Genomic DNA, 15979 nt, shown 5'->3' with positions numbered 1-15979 from the left:
AACTACCCCTCTCATTTAGCCATGGCCAAATTGCAGATTTGTGAATAAAAGGAATGTTGTCACTGTTCTAAGTCACTAAATTTTACAGTGGTTTTTATGCAGCAGTAGATAACCAGAACAAATTCCAAAGTTTTGTGGCTTCTTTGGATGAAATGTAAAGCCCCAGATAAACTTCATGCATTCCAGTTTGCATTTAAGGATTTCTAATTCTCTCCAGCTAGGTCCACCACAGTCTCATTTGCTAGGTCCTGCTTTAATTTATTGCCTAAAATATACTGGTTCTCAATCTCACTTCAAAATCAGAAGTGACTTTGCCCTCTAGGGGACACTGGACAATGTCTAGAGACATTTGATGGTTATCACAACTGGGGAAGAAATGTAATTGGCATCTAGTGGGTACAAGCTAGGGATGATGGTCAACAGCTTACAGTGTATAGCACAGTCCCATTTCCCAACAAAAAAGAATTATCAAACTTAAATAGGACAGAGGTTGAGAATTGCAGACATAGAACTGATCCAAGAGTGGGATATTCCATTCTTACCCATGGTTCTCTTCACCACCATATAGGTCTAGAGTTCTCAATCAGGAGTTGAGACAATGGTGTGTGTTTGTTGGAGCAGGGGTGGGAGGAAGGGAGGGCTTGCAGTGAGTTAATATATCAGGATTATTTGTGAGGATTTTCAACCTATATACATGAGCCTGTGATGTTCGACTCTGGTGACAAATTAGAATAGTCAATTAGATTGTGACTCCTAACTGGAGAAATGTTGATAGAGTCTATAGAGCAAAACTGGAAAATTGGCAATTCTCTGCCCCTTTCTCCACTGAAAACCTTTGGCCTACATGCTTGCCTGCACTTAGCCAGCCAGGTTCTGGGAAGAAAAAAGACCTATGCTAGACTCACATTTCATTCTTCTGCACTTATCTAGAATGGAAGCAAAACCTAAGGCTTAGTTAATTCTTAAGTCAGTAAGAAGCACCATTTAGTAAATGCTGAACAGCCAATTCAAATACAATGGCCACAAGCCTGCTGTGCACCTCTCCACCAATAAAATCTGCTCTATTTACTGGATTTTCCATTAGTTACCTAAGGTGAATATAAAAACATCAGTCAATATTCTTAGAATTTTACCACTGGAGGGACGTCTGGGTAGCTCAGCGATTGAGCGTCTGCCTTTGGCTCAGGCTGTGATCCCGGGGTCCTGGGATCAAGTCCTGAATCAGGATCCCTGCAGAGAGCCTGCTTCTTCCTCCGCTTGTGTCTCTGCCTCTCTCTTTCTGTGTTTCTCATGAATAAATAAATAAAATCTTTTTTTAAAAAAGAATTTTACCACTGGAGTGTCAAGCTAACTCAATTTATACGATTTACATGCAAGATGATGACTAAAGTTGTTGGTAGAATGTAATCTTGCCTCGCACTCCCAAAATAAAACAACCAGTTAGGCAAATACATTGTCATCTAACTCATATGCTAAGCAGATGAAAGTCTGCTTATTAAAAAAAATGACTTGGGTGGAGAAGGGAAAAATGTGAAATAGCCTATTATTATAATAATTACCTTGGCAAAAATGTGTTATTTCATGATGACAATAAGCTTTTCTGAACCATGTTATTATTATGTTACATTTGTGGTAAAATGAAAAAATCAAAGCTGTTTTTTTTTTTCAAAATTTATTTGTTGAAGGAAAACATTAATCTAATAAATTAAATTTCTCAATTATCGCATTGTGACTTTTCTGTTTTTAACTCTTTCTCATTAAAGCCCAAAACCAGAAAGAATATTTAATGTACATATGATCCTTATCTATAAAAAAGAAAGCTGAATGTCTCTAACAGTTTCAAGTAATAATTTTACAGTGTATGTGCTTATATCTGATAGAAGATGGTCATGATTAAAAGCATTTAACTCAAGTCGGATTGCCTAGGTTTAAATGCTAACTCCACCATTTACAAAGTGATCTTGGGTATGTTATTTTATTTCTCGTGACTCAGTTTCCCCTTCTGTAAATGTAATAATAATATTACTGAAGTCATAATTGTCTTTGAAGATTAAAAGATAAAATGAATAGATAGTGCTTAGCACAGTCCCTGGCATATAAATTGCACTTAATGAATGAGAAACAAATTTAACTGCCAAATATAACTAATGCTAGTTTCTGTCACTAATTCATTGAGCAACTTTGATTAAATCATTTTGCCCTTCTACTATCCAATTTTTCATTTGTATTATAAAAGATTTAATTCCTAAAATTCAATTCAATAGTTATCCATTGTGCCAGGTTCCTTCTAGTTTTTTATCTCTGAGAATCTGGCCTCTGAAGCAGATCTTTGCCTATTTTTCTGTAACAGTATGTCCAATTTACAGGAATATAACATATGTTTTGTTTTTTCTGTTATTTTAACTATTGTACTGCAAAGTCCGTTTACATAGCTTTCATTTCTTATGACATCAAGTTAAGTATACCCTGAAACACAGAGGTGTTTGAATTTCCCCATCAGGTGTTATACATATTACTTACTTCCTCTTAGATTGAAATCTGAAATGTCACTTCCTATCCCCAGGAGAGCTAACAACAGATAAGCTGTCCTATAGACATAGCTTACGCTGTGATACCAAACAAATGTTTCCATACTGATTTTATTTTAAAAAAACTATTAATATGGCAGCATATATAAGGATGCTTTAAGAAATGTAGAACTTTCTCTCAATTTATTCTGACTACTTTCATCCTCTTCTCATATCAGCATACCAAAAGATGTCTTCAACTTGTTCAGGTAGTTTAATCTGGCACCTTTTACAGAGAATGCTCACCCTAACAACAATCTCCTAGGTTCCAATCTATTAGGGCATTTGAAGCCCTTATGAAGATTGACTTTTCTGTAGCATTTGACCCTCGAATCTATCTTTCTTTTTAGATATGTTTCATTTCTTCTTGGTTTCTATCAATGAGTCTCTACTAACCTTGTTCTCTTGACTCACTGAGTATCTCATCTCAGCCTTTAATTGCTGTTTCACAGATTCCTCTTCTCGACCATAATTTGTAATTCTTCTACATATTCCACCAAAGAATACCCATGACTTTATATACTACCTTATAACAGTATATACTTCTGTTTTAAGCTTCAAACCTATATTCCCAACTGTCTTCTGGATATCTCCACCTGAAATTCTTGCAGGCCACTTCTAAATTATCTTCCCCAGTATATCTTACTTTTCCTTTTATATTCCCTGACTAATCACTAAATATATCCTAGATATCTTTTTTTTACCTCCTAAATATAAATATCTCAAAATTATTGCCTCCTGTCCTCATCAAATACCACTTTCCTGGCCCAGGTCCTTTGCACATCTCACCTAATCCTGCTGCAGTCTGATCCTCTCACATTCACTCTCCACACTGATACCAGAATGATATATCCAAAATGACAATATAACTAAATCATTTGCCTTCTTAGGATTTCACAATGATTCCTCATCATGTGCAGGAGAAAGTCCAAACTCCTTGCCCAACAGGGTCTTCCATGGTCTATTTCTACCTACCTCTCTAGCCTCTTTATTGGCTATTTCCTTCCACATTCAAACTGGAACCCACTACAAAAGTTAATAACTTTGGGCTCTTGCACATTCTGTTCTGTTCACTTCATTACCCCAGTAACTATTCCTCATTCATTTGTTAAAACCCCATGTAAACTTCTCTCATGTAAAGCTTTTCTTGATTCCCCAAAGGAGTAAATTTTTCACTTCCCTATACTATCTCACATATTCCAAACATATTGCTATTATTGCTCATATAATTAATATAGAATTATATTGTAGTTATTTTTTAAATGGCTATCTCGGTGTACTGTGAAGTCCTAGGACATAGAGACTATGTCTTATTAATTATTGTATGCTAGCCACTTAGGAGAAAAATAAGGATGCCTCAAAGCTCTGTATGTGTTTATTGAATTAGTAATAGAATAAAGATATAAAGTGTTTTACTAATGATTTATTCAGCATAAGATGTACAAAGATAAAAACCTAAGATAAATATTGTATTTAGTTAAAAATTTTACTTTTTAAAAAATTTTAGCTTCACTGAGGTATAATTGGTATAAAAATTATAACATATTTAAAGTGTACATCATGGTGATTTGATATAGGTATACATTGTGAAAGAATTCTTCTATCTAGGTAATTAATGCATCAATCACCTCGCATATTTATCTTTTTTATGAGAACATTTTTCTACCCCTTTAGCAATTTTCAATTATACAATACAGTGCCATCAATTATAGTTACCTTATTTTACATTAGATTCTCAGACCTTATTCATCTTACTAAAACTCTCACTTTTAATTTCAATCCTTAAAATCTCTCATTTAATCTCTCTTAAAATCTCATACCTGGATTTTGTTTGCCCTTTTATCCAAGGCACTCACACTCAGGTACCACGTCTAATCTTCCTAATCCTATTCACTCAACTGATTCAAGTCCTTTTAGGTCGCAGGATGGCTGAATCTTTTTTCTTTTTTTAAGATTTTATTTATTTACTCATAAGAGACACACACACAGAGAGGCAGAGACACAGGCAGAGGAAGAAGCAGGCTCCATGCAGGGAGCCCAATGTGGGACTTGATCCTGGGTCCCCAGGATCAGGCCCTGGGCTGAAGGCAGCGCTAAACCACTAAGCCACCCACTCAGGTTTCCCAGGATGGCTGAATCTTGAGAGAAATTCTTATGTTTAAAGGGCTTTAATCACTTACTTAATCTAAGATGTCCTACCATGAACTTTATCTCATTAAATCCTGCTTAGTCTTAAGAATCTGGTTCCCTGTCAGCAAAAATTATTTTTCACATTCCTGAAAACACAAATGTATGTGTGGTCTAATATACTCTTGAATCTTCTGTCCTAGGGTTGAAAATAGGTAGGAAAAAACAAAGACAGAGTAAGGTTTTTGGACTGATTTTTTAAGCTCTGTTGTTCTTCTAAAGTAAGGTCATATGGCATTTATGCCTCCAGTTGTTATTTCTCTCCTTTCTCTAAACACATATTGTTTGCTATCTGGGTAAAATATTTAAAACAAAACCTTAAGTTCTTTAAACTCTTGTTGTCTTTTAACCTTTCTAGTCTTTTAACCTTTCTTATATTCTAAGAGGTGTTAATAAAAAGTTTCTTAAAGGTTCTAGGCCTAATGTCTTACCAAACATTTTATGCAAATAAAACCTGACATTGCCCACTTGTACATATATCTTTGCTTGAGCATCTAATATCATCTTCAATGTCTATAATAGAGAGCCATATTATTATTTAGTTTCACCATCTGGGCAGTGTCCGGTTTCATAAAAAGAAATCTGTTTTAATGAGAGAAAAGCTGTTATAATTCCATGCCACTTCCTGCAGAGAGGAGACATAATGGAAAGTGGTAAAGGCCAGGACACCGGACAGGTAATAGGCAATCACTATTTGGCAAAAGGAATTGTGAAAATATTGTCAGTAGTTTTACTTATACCACCTCTTACTGTTCATAATGTAGTTCCTGCTGCATTGATGTCAAATGTTCAGTTGATCCTAAGAAAATAAATGAGGCCTCCTTTGTCTATGAGCCACTAATGAAAAGACCACAAACTCAAATGTCTACAGGACTTGGACATATATAAGAGCAAACCCATCTTAGGTATATGAAAAGCAGTAGCATGATTGTATTGAAAAACTGTAACTGGCTATCAAAATTACAACCGGGAATGGTGAGGACTGTGGCAAACTGAAGAGTCTGGGCTCCTTCTTAAGTAGGAGAAGATATGCAGCTCCAGCTCAATGTCTTACAGAAATGTAGGCCCAGTTGTGTCTTAATAGTCTGACTGTTAAAAAGAAACTAAAACTGGGATTTTATGATATCTCCTAATTTTAAAGCATTTGGCAAAAATTAAAAAAAAAAATTAAGTTAAACCACTCTAAAGGCAGATAGTATGAGGGCCAAAGAAAACATGTGTTCATATTTGATTCTAAAATTTGTGTTTCACAGTCAGTCAAGAAGGTCCAGGAAATTCAAGCAAACAACTAGGGGTATATTTGAGAGGAAACTTACATTTGCTTGCAGCAATAAAAACACTTATTAATTAGGCAAAGAGTAATGGGCAATTTTCATGGTCGTTTTTGTTTTTGTTTTGTTTTGGTTTTTGTTTTGTTTTGCTTTGTTTTTTTGCAAATCTTGCCAAGATAGATTATGGCTATCTTAATAAAGCCAATCTCCTTTCCCTTGCCAATTGATCTCCTTTGAAACTAAACAAGTTGAATATTCTCCATTTACCCATCCAGTTCCCTTCTCTACCCTCTCTGTCCCGGGAAACTGGCCAGTGTAGATTGCATTGAAGGGTTACTTTATCTCTGGCTTCCATTAGGTTTGATCCATCTGAGGCACTGACAGGAGTTTGGAGGGTAGGAAGAAATTGATATCAAGATCTTGCTTGATTTGCCCTGCTTTTCCCCTGCTGTTCACCAACTGGTTCCTTCCTTCTTGTCTGGAGGCTTTCTTTATACAGCTCCTATAGACCTTTTGTGTGTGTGTGCCCTGACATACTGCCTCTTCTTGACCCTTCAAGCCAAGGGTGCTAAAAGTTCCTTACTGCTATAAGCCCCAGAAGATGACACTATCACTTGTTCCCTTCCATAAAACCTACCCTTTAGGTTTCAATTTCAATTATACCGCTTAACTCTACTTTCCATTTCCTGCTGAAGAAGCCTGTCTTAAGATGCCATTTCCAAAGACACAATGAGTTCCTAGCACTGGGCTCTTCATTGGGTAAAACTTCTCAAGTCCTTTTATTCTTATTTTTCTGGGTCCTTTGATAAAGCAAAGCTATTTGGCAGAAAGTATAAAGAGCCCTGAGAATGTATTTAACCTTTGACTCAGTAACTTCACCTCAAAAATTTTTCTTAAGGAAAAAATCTTAAATATTTAATAATTTAAATAAAGATTTATGCATATATGTTTGTTATTAAAATGGTCAAAACCCATAAATGACCCACATGCCATTCTAAGGGATGCCAAGTATCTTTTTTTTTTTTTTTTTGCTTCACTACCTCTCCACTCCACTCTGGCTTGAGGGGCCAGCCTGCCTGAACCCTGGCTATTGCTCCACTACCCTCTTGCTTAGGGATGGGCTTCACCCATGGTATGTCTTAACAGGACATCAGAGAAGATGAAAAGAATGAAATAGAGGCAGTTATTCTTCCTGTCCTGTCTGTGCAAATGATCTCAGGCTGGCTGTCACTCTTGAACAAAGGTGATAGAACCTGTCAGGTGGTATCTACACACTCAATACCTCTGGGGTTTAATAATACACTCTTATTCTACTCTTTCAAGCCTGAGCATAGTGATGCATCTCCCCACTGTTTCTAATTCAAGAATACAGCATTAACACTGACACTCTACTCTCATGTTTATAAACAATTATTTTTATTTACAAATTATTACAAACTTATTAACAAATTCTCCTCAAAATACCTAGTTTGAGTAAACTGTTTCACTGCCAAAAATCTGGTGGAGTCAAGGAGCATATTTAAGTAAACTGAATAACAAACTCACTAGAGAATAATATATAACATAGAAATATGTTCATGAAGAATACATATTAAAAACAAAATGGTAGACCCAGTCTGAACAAAGCTACATAAAAATAAGGCAAATAAAATTCACCATGAAAATGTAATATATTCTTCAAATTTTCTATAATAAAAAGATATTACTTTTTATTTTATTTAAAGATTACTTAGAAGTGAAAGATATTGTAGATTATACCAAGAAAAATCCTGAAAGACTTGGTAGAAATGGTAACAGAAATTATTCTTAACAATCAAGTGGAACAAATGGAAAGGAAAAGCAGGTAAGGAAAACATATTCAGCTGATGTTGAAGCCTGTGAAAAGGCAAGTGAAAGTGCTTATAGAAAATCAAGATCCTCTTCTGTAGAGCATAGGGTAGTCAAGGGAGATGTCATACAAAATGGTACCAGGAATTGTGATTTAGGGCCATCATATTCAAGGTTTCATAGTTGATGCTCACTAAAGTTCTCTTTCATGGCTTAGAGAAAGTTTGGGGAATAGCATAAGATGAACCATAGAAAGATCTAAGAAAGAATAACAAGTTTAGATTTGTGTTTCAGAAGGAAAGCTTCCATAGCATGGGATGAGATGGCTGGGAGTTCAAAAGAAGGATTAAGGCAGCAGTAAGGACATTAAATAGGAAGGAAAAGATGAAGAAAAAAAAAAAGGGAGGAAAAGATGGCGAACATGTCACTATAATGGGATTAAATATAATTTGTTAACTAATGAAAGACAGGATTATGCAGCGTACATCTCAAAGAGAGAATAATATTATCTAGGGCACACTTAAAAAGTTGATAATCTTCTGGAGTGCCTGGGTGGCTCAGTTGGTTAAGTGTCTGCCTTTCAGCTTGAACTGTGATCCTAGGTTCCTGGGATCAAGTCTTATACCAGGCTCCCTGCTCAGCAGGGAGTCTGCTTCTCCTTCTCCCTCTGCTGCTCCCCCTATTTGTGCTTTCTCTCTCTCTCTCTCTCTCTCTAAAATAAATAAAAATTTAAAAAAAAACCTTGATAATCTTCTTTGCTACGTTAGCTTGAAAAGGGTTCAAATGACCAAAAATATCATTTGCATTTTTTGTTATTGTGTATCATACTGAAATGTGCATCTTTATAAACAATTTTCTTATATTTCTGAATCTTTAGAGGACTAACTTCCCAGACATGAAATTAGTGTTGCACATTAATCTACTGTAGACTAAATGTTTTCTTATTAATTTGTATGTACACATTCTATGGTATGTATTTATACCTCTTCTTAAGTATGTATAAACACCTAAGTTTTCAAGAAATCATCATCAAACTTGTTGGTTTATTCTTCTGGAATTAGATAAATTATATTTGCATTTCAGAAAGAAGTTTTACTGCCAGTATCAGAAAAAAAGATATGTATAGTCTTGTAGTTTTACACTTAAGCCCTTTAATTTATCATGACTGTATTTGGGTATATTGTAACTTTCTAAATTAATATTGCTTTTTTCCAAATAGCTAACAATTATCCCAATACTATTTGTTAAAATATTTATTCCCTCTCCATCAATTTTCAAAGCACATTTTGTGTTATATTAAATTATTATTGATGTTAGAGTCTACTTCTGATCTATTCTACTTACTCAGTCATCTTTTTTTTAATCACATATTATTTCTAAGTCAGATTAAATACTTTTGAGAAGAGGACTAGATTTTACTGATGCTTATATTTTCCATAGGATCTATCACTTTACACGTAGCAAATGTTCAATAAATATTTACGTGTTTATTAAATGAATGTTGAAATTGAATATCCTGTGCCTAAGTTACAAAGAATTTCCTCACTATGTTAAAAGGTCACATTCTTCAAGGTGAAACATGAAGTAATTTTGAAATTGGAGAAAGGGGTTGAGAATGGAAACATTCCAAGTATAAAAATGCCATGTGAATCTGATTAGAATAATTTAAATTGTGTAGTGACTTCATTCTCCAGAGGCTATGTGATCATGAGAAAATGCTGAGAGGGAAAATTTTAGTAGTGGGCTCACTCTGAATTATTGACGTTCAGAAAGGCCTTTAGCTGTGTAATGATGTGCAAATCAGTCCACATACCATTCTGGCTCAACAAATGAACTATGTCAATGGTGAAATGTTGTCTTTTTAATATCTGCTGATACCTCTATTTGGGAAAACCAGCTGTGGGCCCTTAACTTTGCTATCCATTTAGAGTACTGAGCAATAAAGCAATAACATTTAAAATATACTACATATTCATATTACCCCCGACTACATATAAGTTTAAACATGTTGGACTTTAAATAAAAGGCAGTATTGGGACGCCTAGGTGGCTGAGCGGTTGAGCCTCTGCCTTCGGCTCAGGGCATGATCCCAGAGTTCTGGGATCGAGTCCCACATCGGGCTCCCTGCAGGGAGCCTGCTTCTCCCTCTGTCTCTGTCTCTGCCTTCTCTCTGTGTCTCTCGTGAATGAATAAATAAAATCTTTGAAAAAGAAGAGAAAAAAAGAAAAATTGTCCCTGTCATGTACAAATAAGTGAAGCTTTCATATATTTTTATGTCAAACTGCACAAGAATGACTTCAGGCTGAAAAGATTGAGGAACAATTTTGTTTGATTAAGGAGACATAGAATCAGACCATTATAAAGAATAGATTATAGGTATCTATATTAAGTCATGCTTGCTACATCTACTAATATGGGTAAATAATTGTATAGTTACCAGGAAAGTTATGTATTAATCAAAACCACAGATATTTCATGATATTTTTATGATATTTTATGACAATATGCAAGTCTTGAAATAAGTATGTATTTTCAATGTTGTTAATATTATGAAATTTAATCTAAATTGCCATTGTGAAAACTGTTTGGAGCATATATGGTGAATTCTAAATGTGTTTCATGCATGATCTCTCCATTGAGTCTCACAATAGTCTTATTTGGTAGGTATGTGTGTGCGTGTGTGTAATATAAACTTTACTTTTTTAAATAAATTATTTCTTTATTTGAAAGAAAGAAAGAATGAGGGGAGGGGCAAAGGGACAGGGAGAGATTCTCAAGCAGATTCTCCACTGAGTGTGGAGCCCAATGTGGGGCTTGACCATGACCCTGAGATCATGACCTGGGCCAAAATCAAGAGCCAGGTGCTTAACCAGCTGGGCCACCCAGATGCCCCTAAAGTTTCCTTTTTGAGTAGCTTAAAGTTCACAGCAAAATTGAATGGAATATATGGAGGGTTCCCATATGCCTCCTAGAACTCTGATACACCTAACCTTCCCTACTGTTAACATCCCATATCATAGTGGTACACCTGAAACAAGGACTGAACCTACATTGTCACATCATTATCACCCATAGTCCATAGCTTACATCAGGATTCATTCTATGGATTTTGACAAAAGTACAATGACATGCATCCACCATTGTAGTATTATATGAAGTTGCTTAACTGCTCTAAAAATCCTCCATGTTCCATCAATTTATGGTTTCCTCCTCCCTTACCTTAGTAATCATCTTTTTACTATTTCCACACTTCTGCCTTTCCAGAATGTCATACAGTTGGAATGATATATTATGTAGATTTTGCACATTGACTTATTTCATTTAGCAATACACATTTAAGTTTCCTTCATATCTCTTCATGGCTTGATAGCTCATTTCTTTTTAGTACTGAATAATATTCCACTGTCTGGATATACCAGTTTATTTATCCATTCACCTATGAAAGAACACTTCGATTGTTTGCAAGTGTTGGCAATTATGAATACAACTGCAGTATACATCTATGTGCAGGTTTTTGTGTAGACATAAATTTTAAACTTCTTTGGTTAAATAGCAAAGAGTGCAATTGATGGATTATATGTAAGAGTGTGTTTAGTTTTGTAAGAAACGATGAAACTCTCCTAAAGTGGCTGTAACATGTTGCATTTCATGCCAGCAATGAATGGGGGTTCCTATTACGCCATATCCTCACCAGTTGTCAGTGTTTGGACTCTGGTGATTCCAATAGAAGTACAGTGGTAGCTCATTATTTTAATTTGCAATTTTGATAGTTATTTTAATTTTGTTGTGCATAAATGAATAAACTGAGGCTCTGAGAAGGTAAATAATCTGCCCACGATTTTACAGCTGCTAAGTAACAGATTCAAACACAGTTTTTTCAGACTCCAAACCTCCTGTACTTTTTATTCTGTAGGTTGCCTAATAGAAAAGAATAAAATTCAAAATCACACGTGGAGGACTCCAGAGAGTGGTGTCCAGATTTATTTATTATTTGTCTCAGTTTAGGTTCCTCTAGAAGAGGACCCTGAGACAAGGAAATACTAGGGAACAGTGGGGAAATGAGGGAGAAGGTGGCCAATGGAAGAATATGTTTGAATAAAGTTATCAGTGTGGGCAACTGCAGCTTACATCTGTAAGGGAACCTGGGGGAATGGCGTTTAATATTACTCAGAATGTGGTGTATGACAGTATCAGTCTTTGCACCTTTCAAGGCTGCTCCAGAATAAATCATGTATAAAAAGTAAGTTAGTACTTAAGAACTTTTATAACAATTTGACATTTGTATGACAACCATTTTTCTAGTAATTCATTTTATTTTTTTTTTAAAGTACCAATCCATGATGGATTGAAAATTTAAAAACTAATCCAAAAATAGTTTGAGAAGTACTAGTGTAGAACACAAGGCCCAAAGTGATTCCATACAAGGAACAAGGGAGCTGGAGTATTTATAACTCTGTTCCCATTAGATCAGTTCTCAGTTGAGACAGGGTCCATGAGTGTTCAGTCTCCAGCACTTCTGGCTGTGTAGAATAAAGTAGCACGCCTAGAGGGACAGAGAAAGGTCAACAATAGCATCTGCTCCAGACTTGGCCAATAAAGGACTTCACAAAGCTAAGAAATTCCTTCAAAGGTCATCATTTCTCTATAATGATTCTTATGAGTTAAAGGCTAAATAAGCATTAGTTTGCTGCATGTTATAGAAATCCAAAATCCAACTGTTATACAAAGCAGTAGCCTGTGGAAGTCAGGATATGCAAGTGATAAGCATCTGTCACTTTACAGGGCTTCCTTCATCAACCTAGGTGATTTTGTATCATCTTGTTGAAACAGTATTATATTTTTCACTGAGTGATACAAAGGCAAGAGTTCCTCCTCCTCTCCCTCTATCCTCAAAAAGCCAAGGGCCTGTCATGTGACTAAAGTTCTGAAAACTTGACATTCCCAGCCAGGATTTTAAATCTTCAGCAAGTGTCAAAGATGAAGGGAAGATTAGAAAAGTATTTGTTTTTGCTGCATGCTTACTGCCCTTGCTTATGCCTCCCTTGGTTTTTGACCTTGTTCAATCCTGGTCTCTCAGCCTCCTACTGATTCTGTGAGCTCCCAATTTCCTTCCAATAATTTCCCCTTTCACTTATGGCAGTCACAGTCTGACTCTGTTACTTGAAACCAAAAGTCATCACTGATACGAGGTAGTGGACAAGACTGAGAGCTCTGATTTATGTCTGTCTGCTCAATAATTCTTTTGAAGAAGTAAGGTCAGTCTTCTCACCAATCTGGTTCTTAGTTTCCAATTTCATAAAATAGGATTCATTCAGCAGTGTGCCTTTTGGAAATTAGTCTGTGAGATGTTCTGTGAAAAGGTGGTCTTCTTTTAGAGAATCTAGTTGCATGCAGCCCGTATGTTTCTGAAAAATCCTCCAGTAAAGGATTTTACTTAACTTTAACCAGCATTTCCTAAACTTAGTCATGGAAGTCAGTTTCCGAAAACATTAACATCTCACAGAGTTAATCATTCCTGGAATACCTTGATTAGAGACATTGGCTTCAGCATTTCATTTTTCTTTGGTTTTGTTTCTGACACTGGAGTTTGTCAATAAGTACTATGTTAGGCCTTTGGGGAGTTTCTGTGTGAATCTACTATGGTAGGAGTTCTTAAATGGCAGAACATAAAGAACTATTTGAGCATCTTATAATAATAAATACTGCTGGATACCACAGCAGATCTGTGATTCAGAATCTCCTGGAATAGAGCTAAGGAATCACTCAACAGATGATTATATTGTAGGCAGTCTTTAGTCCACAGTATGAAGAACATTTCAGTGAAAACTACCTTCCAGGGACTTCTGTTCTTTATCACTGGAAGAAGCTAGAAGTCATGGTTACAATAATACATCCCACTTACTGGATCATTCATCATCTCCTTAGAGCTGTAGATGAAGCAAGCTTATAGACAACTTGTGAACATTGACCCTAACTTCAGAAAGATGTAATATTAAAACATACATATGGTCTTAACTGTATCATGATTCAATGATTTGAACAAAATCTAGTTAAACGTTGAACACACACTAAAAGGAGCAGTCTCTCACATGTCTCTCTCACTGCTGCTATCCATCTATAGCTTATTAATTTCTCACCATAGACTGAGTTAGCCAGAAAGCCAGGTTAAAGAGAAATCAAAGGAGTGGGGAAGAAACTTAATTCATCTAATTTGATGACTTATTAGCAACTAAAAGAATCTGATGATAGGAAGACTGGAATGAATAGCTAAAGTGTTATTTTTAGACCATCCATGAATTTCATTTGCTCTCATTACCACAAATGATGAAAAATTAGCTGTCAGAAATTTCAAAGCAAGACAGCAGAACATCATAGAAACAAGAATTAGTCAACTAACCATCTTCTGAAAATTTTTTTCTGTTAGAATTCTTCAGGTAATGTGATGAAGATAACAATGCCGTATTTCTTCACAATATCTTATATATTTTCTTATAGAAAAAAGGATAAGTTGTGGTAACTCATAACATATTGGGAAAAAAAAAAAAAAGCAAGCTTTATCCCTGGGCTCTGATTTTATTTACTGAAAGAAAACCCTGAAAGAAAGAAAGAAAGAAAGAAAGAAAGAAAGAAAGAAAGAGAGGGAGGGAGGAAGAAAGAAAGAAGAAAGAAAAAGAAAGAGAAAGAAGAAAGAAAGAAAGAAAGAAAGAAAGAAAGAAAGAAAGAAAGAAAGAAAGAAAGAAAGAAGAAAGAAAGAAAGAAAGAAGAAAGAAAGAAAGAAAGAAAGAAAGAAAGAAAGAAAGAAAGAAAGAAAGAAAGAAAGAAAGAAAGAAAGAAAGAAAGAAAACCCTGCAGATGATTTGCAGAGCTCAGGAGAATTCACTTTTATCTTTATAGACCAAAATGTACTTGTTTATAAATAACTTGCCAGGATCGCAGTCTCAGCTGGGATACTGTCTTATTTTACTTTGATAACCAGAATTATAACCTCTTTACAACTGTGAAGTGATGATAAATGGCACTGTAATTATTCTTCAACAACTCCATAAAACTGGTATCCTGATACATATTTACATGGGTTTCATATAACAAAACATGGAAGTCTTTCTTTTTAAAGGGCTCCAGAAGTTTCCTGCAACAGATTTACAAAATGTTTTATTCTTCTTGCTACACAGTTGTTTTGACCTGGTATATAGGGTATATAGACATCTAACTATACAGGCAGTCCCTGACTTAATGATGGTTTGACTCACAATTTTCTGACTTTACAAAGATACAAAAGTGATACAAGTTCAATAGAAATTGTATTCAAATTTTTCTCTTTTCCCAGGCTAGTGATCTGTGGTAGGATACCTACCTCTCATACTGGGCAGTACCAGTTAGCCACTGTTCCCAGTCAGCCATGCTCTCACAAGGGTAAACAGCCAATACACCTACAACCATTCTATACCCATACAAACATTCTGTTTTTCACTTTCCATACAGTATTCAATAGACTACATGAGATAGTCAATACTCATTATAAAATAGACTTTGTGTTAGATGATATTGCCCAACTGCAGGCTAATGTAAATGTTCTGAGCATGTTTAAGGTAGACTAGGCCAAACTATGATGTTCAGTAAATTAGGTGTATTAAATGCATTTCCAACTTAGAGTTTTTTCAACTTATGATGGATTTTTAAAGTCATAACCCCATGGTAAGCGAAAGATGAAGATATGTATAGAGTTAAAAATTGGTGTATACCTATTCAATGTCACAAAACTACATCCATTGTTATTTACATTAATTTACATTTCACTTAATACTATAATTACTATTTACATTTCCAACATCAAGAGTTAGATTTTTAAATACATCATGAAACTCTGATGTGATAGTCACTTTACAGTGTAGAGTACACTTACACACACATCCTTATAGGGATTATGAACTGACTTTTTTTTTTAAAGATTTTATTTATTTATTCATGAGAGGTACAGACAGAGAGTGAGAGAGAGAGAGAGAGAGAGAGAGGCAGAGACACAGGCAGAGGGAGAAGCAGGCTCCATGCTGGGAACCAGACATGGGACTCAATCCCTGGTCTCCAGGATCACACCCTGGGCAGAAGGCAGGCACTAAACCACTGAGC

The 15979-nt window shown here is 35.4% G+C and overlaps 1 protein-coding gene across 1 annotated transcript in view; it reads left to right on the top strand.

Moving 5' to 3' along the window:
* ITGB8 (integrin subunit beta 8) overlaps positions 1–15979 on the top strand; it is a 99390-nt gene that overhangs the window by 4442 nt on the left and 78969 nt on the right. The window lies entirely within an intron of this gene.

The sequence above is a fragment of the Canis lupus genome, chromosome 18 (assembly GCF_048164855.1).
Source record: "Canis lupus baileyi chromosome 18, mCanLup2.hap1, whole genome shotgun sequence".
Lineage (NCBI taxonomy): Eukaryota > Metazoa > Chordata > Mammalia > Carnivora > Canidae > Canis > Canis lupus.
The sequence above is the reverse complement of the archived record's forward strand: the minus strand, read 5'-3'. Positions and strand labels throughout refer to the sequence as shown.